Source organism: Eutrema salsugineum, unplaced genomic scaffold (assembly GCF_000478725.1).
Source record: "Eutrema salsugineum unplaced genomic scaffold, Eutsalg1_0 scaffold_14, whole genome shotgun sequence".
In the NCBI taxonomy this organism is placed as follows: domain Eukaryota; kingdom Viridiplantae; phylum Streptophyta; class Magnoliopsida; order Brassicales; family Brassicaceae; genus Eutrema; species Eutrema salsugineum.
The window spans coordinates 5,419,273-5,431,950 of NW_006256877.1; the positions used below are offsets into that span (position 1 = coordinate 5,419,273).

Here is a 12,678-nt window from a genome sequence, read left to right on the forward strand (position 1 = left end):
AATCCATGATGAGGGCAATCACGTTCATACTCCTTAAAACGTTCCCAAGCTTCATAGAAAGATTGAGTTGACCCCTGTTGAAAGGTTGAGATCTTCGTTCTCAAATTGTTCGACCTTGACTTAGTGTAGAAGTGGTTCAGGAAAGCAGTTCTACACTCTTCCCAGTTAGTAATCGATCCTGCAGGCAAAGACTTCAACCAACGGTGAGCTTTATCTGCTAATGAAAAAGGGAACAACTTACATTTTAAATAGTCAGGTGGAATTTGGTTTGTTCTCATCATGCTGCAAATTTCTTCAAAAAACTCGATATGGTCCATTGGGTGCTCAAAAGGAACTCCATGGAACTGGTTTTGCTTCACCAATGAGATGATTTGAGGCTTGACTTCAAACTCATTCCGGTTTGGAAATGGTACTTGAATCGCAGATCGATTCTGAAAATTTTGAGTAGGTGCATCAAAATCAGCTATGCGATGGTTCCTGGCTTGTCTTCGGTGTTGATTTGCTGGCGGAATGGGGCGGTGAATGCATTCATTCGGCTGCATTGCTGGGTGGTCACCATCGGCTACATTGATGGGTGGATCAAGGTCTTCACGTCCTTCTCTCTCTCGGTTCTGGTGGTTTCTTGGAAGAACCTCATCCTCCTCTCCATCTTGTCGAGCATGATCACCTTCTATGTGATCATTCTCTTTGTTTTCTCCATGTTCGGACCCTTCTTGGTCCATATTTAAATTTCGATTAATAGGATCTCCAGGCTGGTCGTCGTTGGCCATTCCTTGCGTTCGTCTAAGTCTTCGAAGTTCTCTTTCGTGTCTGTCTATCTCGTCTAGAATTGGAATGTCTCATGCAGGTCTACGCCTGGTATTCATGCAATTCAGAGAAAGACAAAAGAAGGGAAAGATAGTTCAGAAAAACTTTAAGAAAGAACTAGAGATCAGGTGTCTAGAACAGAAGTTAAAACAAGAAAAATAGTAAAAGGCAGCTAAACAAATCCCCGGCAACGGCGCCAAAAACTTGATGTGGTGCTGAGTGTGTCAACTACGTGAGGGAACAAGTTTTACCCTTAACAAAACAAAAGAAAGCCGCAAGTGCACAGCTAATCTGTTGCAGTATTTAGGGATCGAATCCACAGAGATTTGTGTGCCTGGTATTCTTCTACGGTTTTTAACTTTATGTCTAGACTAAATTGGTTTTAAAGGTTGGTTGTTTTTCTTGCGAATTAAACTAAAACAAAAGAGAGTAAATAAATCTATCCTAAAAAGCAAGTAAAGAAATCGAATGAAAGGCAGTAGAACAAGTAAAATATCGAACTAAACAAAGATAAGGCAAGTAAAATATCGCATGAAAGGTAAATAAAGCAAGTAAATAACGAACTAAGGAAATTAAAATGCAGGTCTAAGAAAGCAAGTAAAAATCGATGGAAATTGTAAACTATGGCTAAAAACGCTGAGCTTTTGGGAACTCTAAGGGATCATAATCGGTTTTAACATTAAGGTGGATAGATTGGGATTGACGGATAACAATATATGGGTTCTAGAGCTAGAGTATGGCGGTATGACTACGTCACTGTCGTGATCATAACCAACTGTTTCTCGCAACCCTGACCAGTAGGTTTCCACTCTGGCCCTGGAAGGGAGAGAACGCAAGAGCTGCATAAGACTCGTCAATACTCACGATCTCGCCGCAGGTAGGTTTCCACTCCTACGGAAAAATCGCCTGTTTCATTCTAGGGCTGATACTTAATGAAAACTTTCGCAACACTAACTATCTAGATCAGATACTAGGTGATCAATCAAGCATACATGCAATAAGAACAAGAATAAACAGAGAACAGGTCAAAATCCCAGATCTATAAACCTAGATGTCTTAATCGATTATGAGAGCCCCTTTCGGGAACCCTAAGCCCAACTCGGGATCTACTCAGACATGGCTGAGTTCGACATCATCATTGGTTTTAATAAAAGTAATGAAAAACAGTAAAGAAAAGAGATAAAGAAAGCTTCTCTATTGAAGACCTCGGACTTGAACAATCTTCTACAAAAATCTCATAAAAACGGCTAAAGGAAAAGAGTTTCTGTAAAGTATGTAAAAGCTCTCCTAAAAACGACCTAAATGACATGTATTTATAGTCTCCAATACTCCATGGTCTCTAGGGTTCCGGAATTGAGGCTGGGAATGACTTTGGGCTTCAGATAAGTGGGCTTTAAGTCGGAGGTTGAATGCCGCAGTCGGGAGTGCTGTGACCGCGGCAATTGGCTTGTTTCCCGCGGTCGGGAAGCTTCTGACCGCGGCAAATAGCTTGTTGGCCGCGGTCGCGTGAGCTGCTGGCCGACTCCGCGTGGCTTCGGGGCTAATGGATTATCTTGAGATCCAACCTTTGGAATGTCTCCAAACCAAGTGCATTTGAAAGCTGGTTGATTCTTCTATAAGTTGTCCAATTTTGAGGGTGATCAGATGGTGAGAAGGTCTTCGTCTCTCTATGAGAGTTCTGACGGTCTGCATTTATCCAAAAGAGTCTTTTTGTTCTATTTTATGCCTCTTTATCCCAAATTACCTGAAAAGTCTTTTAAAATCCGGAAACATAGAAATCCTTTGAAAACCTTTGAAAATGGAGTAAAAACACCTGTAAAATATATTAAAATGATCCATAAAAATGGTCAAAATCCGGTGTTATCACTGGTCCTCCGCGAGATTGGCTGGGACTAGGTCTTCTTCTTCTTCAAAGGTGGCTCCTTCATCCGCTTCAGAGTTGCTAGCTTCAAACGCTGGAGATATTTTTTCTTCAGACATTGGAGAGGATTGGTGATGAGAGTGTGTAGAGCTTCGTGGTTGAGGCAACGGAGAGGTACGAGGTTGAGACCGTGGAGAGTTGGCAGGTTGAGACTCGGAGGTTCGACGTTGACTCTGTGAGTGCTGGAAAAGATGATGATTAGGCGGTGGATAATTCCTCACCGAGACCAATGGTTGGCATGTGGGCACAAGTGGTGGCGGAAATTTTGATGTTCTCGCCAGAGTGAAATCGTACCGATTATGAAGAGGGGATGGAGTTCTGGCGATTGAAGAAGAATTGCAGCAAAGGGGATTATGGTTTGGAAATTGGATCGAAGGAGAAATGAAAGGAGATTAGGGTTTCTGGATTGAAAAGGGATTGATAGAGAATAAATGGTTAAGTGTTTAGTTTTTGGGCTGGTTTTGGGTTTAATTATGTTTTTGTTTATTTTAAACCTAATTGCGGTCGCAAATCAGTCGCAAATTACCGACTGTTACATTTTAGTCGCTAAATTAGTCGTTATTTGGTGATTATATTACGACTCTTTGTATTAGTCGCTAATTAGCGACTACTATACGACTGATATCTATTAGTCTTTAAATAAAGACAAATCAGTCGCCAAATAGTCGGAACTCGTAACGACTAATAGTTCTGTCGCTAAATGAAGTTGCTAAATCCATTTTTTCTTGTAGTGCATCCAACAAACCTCGCTCTTGTACCAGCTGTTGAGTTTTGTAAGTCCATGTTTAATTTCCTATTAGTATAATATTGTCTGCTTTGGGTCTAATGACAAAGCCTGCACAGATTATATTTGTGTTTTTTCCCAAAAAGTCTCATACTAATTACTATTGGACATAACTCTTTATCTTAACTTCTGATGTATGATTTGGATTGATATCCCAACAATGTAAGATGTGACTATGATATATGATGTTTCATAAATACAAAAGAGCACGTTTACATAAGGCAATTACAAACAATAAACACAATGCAATTACAAACATTAACCGACTAGAAACTAACAATCCAAATAGAACAAACGCAGTGTTTGCTAAATGTAACATATAAACAAATATATAAATTATGAATGTAAAATAAGCCAGTACGGAGTCAATACCTAGTATTATATATAGGAAAGTTAATTTTAAATTTTTATTTAAATTTTATCTTCCAAATTTAGTTATCGACCCAAGCAGAAGGGAAAGAAAGACACCGTTTCTCGGATCTAAAACAGCTGATACGAGAAAGAGCCGCTGCTCAAGTTTGCAACAAAGAAGCTTCAGGTAAAAACAAAATCAGAATCTTCCTTGAAAAAAGTCGATTTGTAGAGAGTCTCAAAGTCAGAAAGACAACACATGCGACGTGCAGGAAGACGATTTACATGAAGGAGACCCTTGAGTCCTTGACAATGAAACCTAATTTTGAGGGGTAAGTGGCATATTAGTGCCCAGATTAAGCCCAAATGTGACTATTCATATCCGAATTTAGGCATGTCAGCTAACTCGTGATAAGATACCAAGTCATGTGTCACATCAGTGGCCTGTTATTAAAATAAAAAATAAAACTTTTTAATAAATCTTTCATAAAGTACGATAATTTTATTTCTATATTTATTTTTCTTTGTATAAATTTATATTATTTAATTAATCTATTACCTACTAATATTTAAATTGTAATCTCACTTTTATATGCTTTTGAGTTTGTTTTTAATAATACTGTTTAAGAGACTTTCAGTCCTCCTCAGGAGAGTAAGTCTCCTGCAAAACAGAAACGATGTTATGGGTTCGGAAAATGTTTTTTAAGGGCATTCTGATGCTCAAGTCAGAAAACAGCTCAAAAGACTACAATATAGCAGTTCGGAGAGCGGAAAGATGTCAGAAAACTATAAGAAGGAAGATGGTCCGAGAGTCCTTGAAAGTAGGAACTACTTGGACCTGAATGTTAGAATGGGCTTTTTTGTATAAAAGATGGTCAAATATATGTTGAATGCCTAGGTTCAAGCACAACAAGTCTCTAGACAAATATCGTGAGACTTCAGATGGCTAAAAAAATGAACTTTTTCTCGTGAGAAAGAGCAAAGTATTTATAGAGAGTACCTGACCCGGGCTAGTATACCGGGTTGACTTATGGATTGTAGATCAGGTGGATCGACCCATGACCCGACTTGATTGGATTTGAATCTTATGATGGCATCACACCTCTGACAGTCTCACCAACCATCTTTGGCGTGTTCTCCCTGTGACGAGACCGCTCCTCAGCGCGTCCCTTTCACTCTCAGTGTACGGGTTAAGTCGGCGGTTCAGACGCAGTATGGTTATTCGCTGAACCTCTTCTTTTCCCCCTGACTGCTGCGAGATGTCCCTATCACTTGACACGCATAGGGAGAGCACATTACATGCCATTCTCGTGGGCTTGTAAGAGTATGTGATACGAATTCCCAAAGAACGGCACACACTTGGTCGGTATCGGATGGATAGATCCTTGACTCCAGCTGGATCTCGGAGCAGATGCTAAGGCGTGAGAATAAATCCCGAAAATCCTTAGGCCCAAACTCGCGGAGAATAACTTGGAACAAGGGGGTGGAACAAAGAGAAAGAGATTGCCGGTAAAAAGATGTTAGGGCGTGGGAAATGGATTCCCGAAAATCCCTAAGCCCCGATTACTACTAACGGAAACTTAAACTTTGCAGGCGAAGGTTGCGTCAAGTTCTATGGATTGAACTTGATAAACCGAAATGATTCAAGAGGCTAACCACCTAAGGAATCGAAAAGTTCAAAAAGAACAAAGGAGAAATCTCAGTTTTATTTGATAAGTGAATCGCGAAAATGAGAAGGGGTACAAGCCTTTATATAGCAGGCGGAGTAGTCCAAGAGACAAACTCGAAAATGACAGAAAAATTAATAAAATCTTTGACTGAAATAAATAAGCTAAGGACTGACTCTTCGGCTGGCCTTTGACTGACTCTTGAATTGCCAAGCCAAAAAATGACTCTTGCGCTGCCGACCCATGAACCAGACCGCAAACAAACTTGGGTCGAGAGATGGGTAATGGACTTAACCTCGTTAAAACCCCACCCGGTAAACCCATTGGAACAAACCCGGGTGTAAGGAAAAAGAGTATTAAGCCATCACCTGGACCGGATTAGTTACAGTCGGCGTTCATGAGCACGGTCACAATCTTGGGTGATGCTGGGTCGCCTGGTCCGATCTTGATCCCATTAAGAACAGCCTGAACCGTCCCTGCCAGCTTCTTAGCTCTGGATCGCGTCATAGGTCCATCCGGTACGGCTAAATGTGCTTTCGGAACCTCGATTCTCTTGTCTGGGTCGTCCTCCGGGTCCATGATCGTATCATCCTCCCCCTCTTGAAAAGGACTTGTCTTCAAGTCTGGTCCATCTGCGACAAAGGGAATAAGGTCAGAGATGTTGAAGCTGGTACTGACTAAGTACTTACCTCGTAAATCAATTTTGTAGGCGTTGTCATTGATCCGTTCAAGGACCGTAAAAGGACCATCCGCACGAGGTAATAACTTGGACTTCCTTTCCTCCGGAAATGTGTCCTTCCTCAAGTAGACCCATACTAGATCGCCTGGTTCGAACACCTTTTGGCTCCGGCCCTTGTTAGCATGCTTCTTGTAAAGCTCGGTCTTCCTTTCAATGTTCTGCTTGGCCTTCTCATGAATCTGCTTGACAAGCTGGGCCTTTTTCTTCCCATCCATACTTACACGCTCAGACAAAGGTAAAGGCGTAAGATCAAGAGGAGTAAGAGGGTTAAAACCATAAACCATTTGAAACGGGGAGAACAATGTAGTAGAATGAACCGCATGGTTATAAGGAAATTCTACATGTGGTAGAAAATCTTCCCACGTCCTAAGGTTCTTTTTAATAACAGAACGAAGTAGTGCGGACAAGGTTCTATTAACGACCTCGGTTTGGCCGTCGGTCTGTGGGTGGCAAGTGGTGGAAAAGCATAACTTAGTACCTAGTTTTGACCAAAGTGTTTTCCAAAAATAACTAAGGAATTTAACATCGCGGTCAGAAACTATAGTCCTAGGCATTCCGTGCAACCTAACCACTTCTCTAAAGAACAAGTCGGCCACATTAGACGCATCATCAGTCTTATGACAAGGTATAAAGTGTGCCATTTTTGAGAACCTATCGACCACAACAAAGACAGAATCCCGACCCGTCCTAGTTCTTGGCAATCCTAACACAAAATCCATAGAAATGTCCGTCCAAGGAGAGCTAGGAATGGTTAAGGGAGTGTACATACCTGGGGATTGACTTTTGGATTTCGCATACTTACAGGTGATGCATCGGCCGCAAATTCTTTCCACATCTCTTTTCATATGCGGCCAGAAGAAATGATCCTGGACCACACTAAGAGTCTTGGCCACTCCAAAGTGTCCCATCAAACCGCCGCCATGAGCTTCCCTAACAAGCAGATCACGAAGGGAGACATTAGGTATAGAAAGGCGGTTTTCATAAAACAAGAAGTCATCACTCCGAAAATATTTTCCAGTGGCAAATTTAGAACACGATTGATAAACTTCCTGGAAATCTGGATCGGAGGTGTAGGCTTCTTTGATCATTTCCAAACCGAGGACCTTGGCGTCTATGGTCGAGATCAGGGTGTATCTGCGGGACAAGGCGTCAGCCACAACGTTTTCCTTTCCCTGTTTGTACTGGATCACGTACGGAAACGTTTCAATAAACTTCACCCATCTGGCATGCCGCTTATTCAGTTTCTGCTGGCCCTTGAGGTGTTTAAGAGATTGATGATCCGTATGAATCACAAACTCCTTTGGCCAGAGGTAGTGTTGCCAGGTTTGGAGCGCACGGACCAAGGCATAAAGCTCCTTGTCATAGGTGGGATAGTTCAAGGTCGCGCCACCAAGCTTCTCACTGAAGTAGGCAATACGCCGCTTCTCCTGCATTAGGACCGCACCAATACCTACACCAGAGGCATCGCACTCAATTTCAAAGGTTTTCATAAAATCAGGCAAAGAAAGGAGAGGTGCATGAGTTAGCCTGTTTTTAAGGAGTTGGAACACCTCTTCTTGTGCCGTGCCCCATTTAAATCCAACGTCCTTTTTGATTACTTCGGTGAGAGGCGCTGCTATGGTACTGAAGTCCTTTACAAACCGTCGGTAGAAACCGGCCAGGCCATGAAAGCTTCGGACCTCTCCAACCGTCTTGGGACTGGGCCAGTCTTTGATCGCCTTGATCTTCTCTTCGTCGACCTGGATCCCATTGGCACCTACAACAAAGCCTAGGAACACAACACTATCCGCGCAAAAAGTACACTTTTTCAAGTTCCCAAACAATTGCTCCTTCCTAAGCACTTCTAAGACTAACCGCAAATGCTCTAAGTGCTCGGCCAAGTTCTTGCTATAGACTAAGATATCATCAAAGTACACTACGACAAAAACGCCTATGAACGTCTGCAATACATGGTTCATAAGTCTCATGAAAGTGCTAGGGGCGTTGGTTAAGCCAAACGGCATTACCAACCATTCATAAAGCCCATGCTTTGTCTTAAAGGCTGTTTTCCATTCGTCCCCCTCTTTCATCCTTATTTGGTGATAGCCACTTTTGAAATCAATCTTAGAAAAAAGACAAGATACGTGAAGTTCATCAAGCATATCATCCAAACGAGGAATGGGATGTCTGTATTTTACCGTGATATTGTTGATTGCACGACAATCAACACACATACGCCAAGTGCCGTCCTTCTTTGGCACAAGTAAGACCGGGACCGCGCAAGGACTCATACTCTCTCGTATATGTCCTTTCTCCATCAGCTCTCCGACCTGCCGCTGTAGTTCCATTGTTTCAACAGGGTTGGTTCGATACGCGGGTCGGTTTGGCAAGGATGCACCAAGAACAAAATCGATCTGATGTTCTATTTCGCGGATGGGAGGTAATCCACTTAGGCTTTCTTCTGGAAAGACGTCCTTGTATTCCTGCAAAAGAGGCAAAACGCTGCTCGGAAGATCCGGCTCACGGTTAGTAAGGCTAGCCAAAGCATTTCTAAACATTAACAAGACAAAGGATTGTCTCGTAAGCACGGCGTGCTTAAGTTCACTTGGCCTCACAAAAAGGGTTTCTTTTCTCACGGGTAAACTCTCTAAGGCCGTTTCTGGGGTTTTTATCAGACTCTCAGATTTAGTGGAAGTGTTTAGATGGTCACTCACAACGCTTTTTCCTTTGTGGCTTTGCTCGATTTTGATCTGGTCTAGGTAGACCTCTAGCGGAGACAAAGGCGCTAGGGTGATCTTGCGGCCTTGGTTGTTGGAGAAGCCATCATGAATGGCCTTGCGGTCATACTACCAAGGTCGGCCCAAAAGGATATGACCAGCTTCCATTGGTAACACATCACACATGATCTCATCCTCGTACCGTCCGATAGATAATGGAACCGAGACCTGCTTGGTGACCTTCAGCTGCCTTTGGTTGTTTAGCCACCTGAGACTATAAGGCTGCGGGTGCTTGTGCGTCTCCAGGCCAAGTTTCTCCACCATTGTAGTGCTTGCCACGTTCGTACAGCTGCCTCCATCGATGATCAGGCTGCAGACCTTACCCTTTACCAAGCACCGGGTATGAAATAGGTTCTCGCGCTGATCTTCCTCTTTTACGGGTTCTTGAGCTAGTAGGACTCTCCGGACAACGAGCAATTCACCTTCTGCTGCTCGTTCCTCATCTTCCTCATCATCATAAATCGGTCCAGTATCCTCTCCATCGGACACGATTTCTCCTGAGTCAAGAAGCAACATGGTTCGTTGGTTCGGACATTTATTAGCATAATGACCTTTACCTCGACACTTAAAACATTCGATGTCGCGGTGTCTAGCCGGTGTAGCCTCGGCTTTTCCTTTGAAGTCGGGTGTAGAAGAGCTGTGTTTGGAATCCGATCTGGGCTTAGCGTCGGATCGAGATGGGTAGCTCGGCTTATCTGTAGGTCGCGAACTGGAACCATATACGGGTCGGTTGGTGCCTTTGCGTTTCAGCTGTTGTTCCACTAGTACCGCCTTGTGGTACATCTCACCAATGTCCTGATAGTCCTGCAGCTCCATACGGTCTTGTATATCACGGTTGAGGCCACTCAAGAACCGGGCCATTGTCGCATCCTCCGGTTCTACCGTATCGGCTTTTAGCATTAGCCGATCCATCTCTTGGTAATACTCCTCAACATTCTTGGATCCCTGGGTCAAACGTCTGAGTCGAGTGTGCAACTCCCGATGGTAGTGGCTTGGTTCGAATCTGCGTCTCATCATTCGTGCCATCTCGTCCCAAGTTTCGACCGGTCGGTCACCGTTCCTTCTCCGGTTGGTAACAACTTGGTCCCACCAGTCTACCGCGTACCCATGGAACTCGGTGGCGGCCAGGTTGATCTTCTTTCTTTCTGAGAAGTTCTGACAACCAAATAAAATGTCGATCTTCTTTTCCCACTCAATGAATGCGTCTGGATCGGTTGTACCATAGAAAGATGGGACCCTCAGCTTCATGCCTCCAAGGTCATTGTTGTTTCGGGCTTGGACTGGTTCAGGTTCGTATTGTCCCCGGCCTTGATCATTACGGTCTTGTCGAGCCTCGTCCCGGTTACGACCGTGGGTTGGATCTGGGTTATTTCGTTCACGACCGTGGTTCAGCAAATTGTTTTGACCACGTCTATCTTCTCGGCCGCGTCTGGGTCGTACCTGACTACCACCCGAAGTATGTCCGTCAGCGTAAAATGGGTTGTCTCCGACAAACTCATTCCGGTTATGATTTCTCTCCCTCCAGGTTAGGTCCTCCTGGTCACTGCGATCAGCTCCTCTGTCCCATCTAGGCTGATCCACTTCCAACCGTTCCATACGCTGGTTCATGTGATCCAGCAACTGAGTAATCTGGTCCAGCCTATGGTTCATAGTGACTTTTCTCACTTCTTTTGACCGAATAGAGGATGGATCGTCGCTAGAAGACATATAATACCTCGCAAAACAAACAAACAAATTAGCAAAAATTCTCGCAAAGTGTTTCACTCGGTGTTTCACTCAACTCTCTTAAGGATCTCACAAACACTCAAGAGAATCTCCTCGGTTCTAAGAGAACTAAATCAAAAACTCGATGTAGATCTCTAAACCAATTCAGAATATCAAGCGATTATGAAGAAAAGAGAACATAGATAGAAAAGATTTTTGGTTTCCACAGATCTTTTTTTTTAAAAAAAAATAGATCTGGAATTTACAAAAGAAAGAAAGGATAAGACGGAATTTGAAAAGACAAAAAAATAGATAATACCGCTTTCTTCAAGTGCGTGGCTCTGATACCACTTGATACGAATTCCCAAAGAACGGCACACACTTGGTCGGTATCGGATGGATAGATCCTTGACTCCAGCTGGATCTCGGAGCAGATGCTAAGGCGTGAGAATAAATCCCAAAAATCCTTAGGCCCAAACTCGCGGAAAATAACTTGGAACAAGGGGGTGGAACAAAGAGAAAGAAATCGCCGGTAAAAGGATGTTAGGGCGTGGGAAATGGATTCCCGAAAATCCCTAAGCCCCGATTACTACTAACGGAAACTTAAACTTTGCAGGCGAAGGCTGCGTCAAGTTCTATGGATTAAACTTGATAAACCGAAATGATTCAAGAGGCTAACCACCTAAGGAATCGAAAAGTTCAAAAAGAACAAAGGAGAAATCTCAGTTTTATTTGATAAGTGAATCGCGAAAATGAGAAGGGGTACAAGCCTTTATATAGCAAGTGGAGTAGTCCAAGAGACAAACTCGAAAATGACAGAAAAATTAATAAAGTCTTTGACTGAAATAAATAAGCTAAGGACTGACTCTTCGGCTGGCCTTTGACTGACTCTTGAATTGCCAAGCCGAAAAATGACTCTTGCGCTGCCGACCCATGAACCAGACCGCAAACAAACTTGGATCGAGAGATGGGTAATGGACTTAACCTCGTTAAAACCCCACCCGGTAAACCCATTGGGACAAACCCGGGTGTAAGGAAAAAGAGTATTAAGCCATCACCCGGATCGGATTAGTTACAGCCGGCGTTCATGAGCACGGTCACAATCTTGGGTGATGCTGGGTCGCCTGGTCCGATCTTGATCCCATTAAGAACAGCCTGAACCGTCCCTGCCAGCTTCTTAGCTCTGGATCGCATCATAGGTCCATCCGGTACGGCCAAATGTGCTTTCGGAACCTCGATTCCCTTGTCTGGGTCGTCTTCCGGGTCCATGATCGTATCAGTATGAGCAATCAAATCAGACTAAAGCATATTCCTATTGTTGAATAGAGGGAAATTCAAACAGTTTTCCGGCTTGAATAGATCGTTCATACCTAGCCTGAATCCCTCGATACTAGGACCAGACTGTCGCAACTTGAAGGCCTTGCTTTCTGGGTACCTGTGCGGGCCACTCTTCCTTATGTTTTGACCCTTTCGGATCACCGAGTTTAGGTCTAGGATATAGAGAATGTGATCTCTCCTCCTCATGACCACTCAGTTTCTGACTTTCTTGTCTATGACAGCATGGCCTGCGCTGTAAGACACAAGGAACCCAGGAACAGGTGGTCTATCATGCTGGATCTCCCGAATCTAACTGGATTCGAGGCCCGGTGCTAAAAGCTTAGGCCGTATTGGGCCTCTGACCCAATACGGGTCTTAATTTGGCCCGGGGGGCTGTACCTGCAAAAAAGCCATGAACACCACGTGCTAATACGTGATTCGTCCACGTAAGAAGGATCGAATATACTCCCATCAATTCCCCCCCCCCACTTCATGGGTTAGCAAAGCTAGCCCATGATGTGGAAGTTATCCTTTTCGAAGACAAACGTTTCCCCCCCCCCCTCATTAGCCGTACTTGATTCGGCATCTGCCTGAAGTGCGTAACGCTTTTTCGATGAAGGACGTGTTGCCTG

General features: G+C 43.7%; 1 non-coding gene across 1 annotated transcript; it reads left to right on the top strand.

Moving 5' to 3' along the window:
• Nucleotides 1–107, top strand: LOC112088673. Its single transcript, XR_002900618.1, has one exon. It is a non-coding gene; the product is annotated as a small nucleolar RNA R71 (small nucleolar RNA).
• The last annotated feature ends 12,571 nt before the right edge of the window (nt 108–12,678 follow it).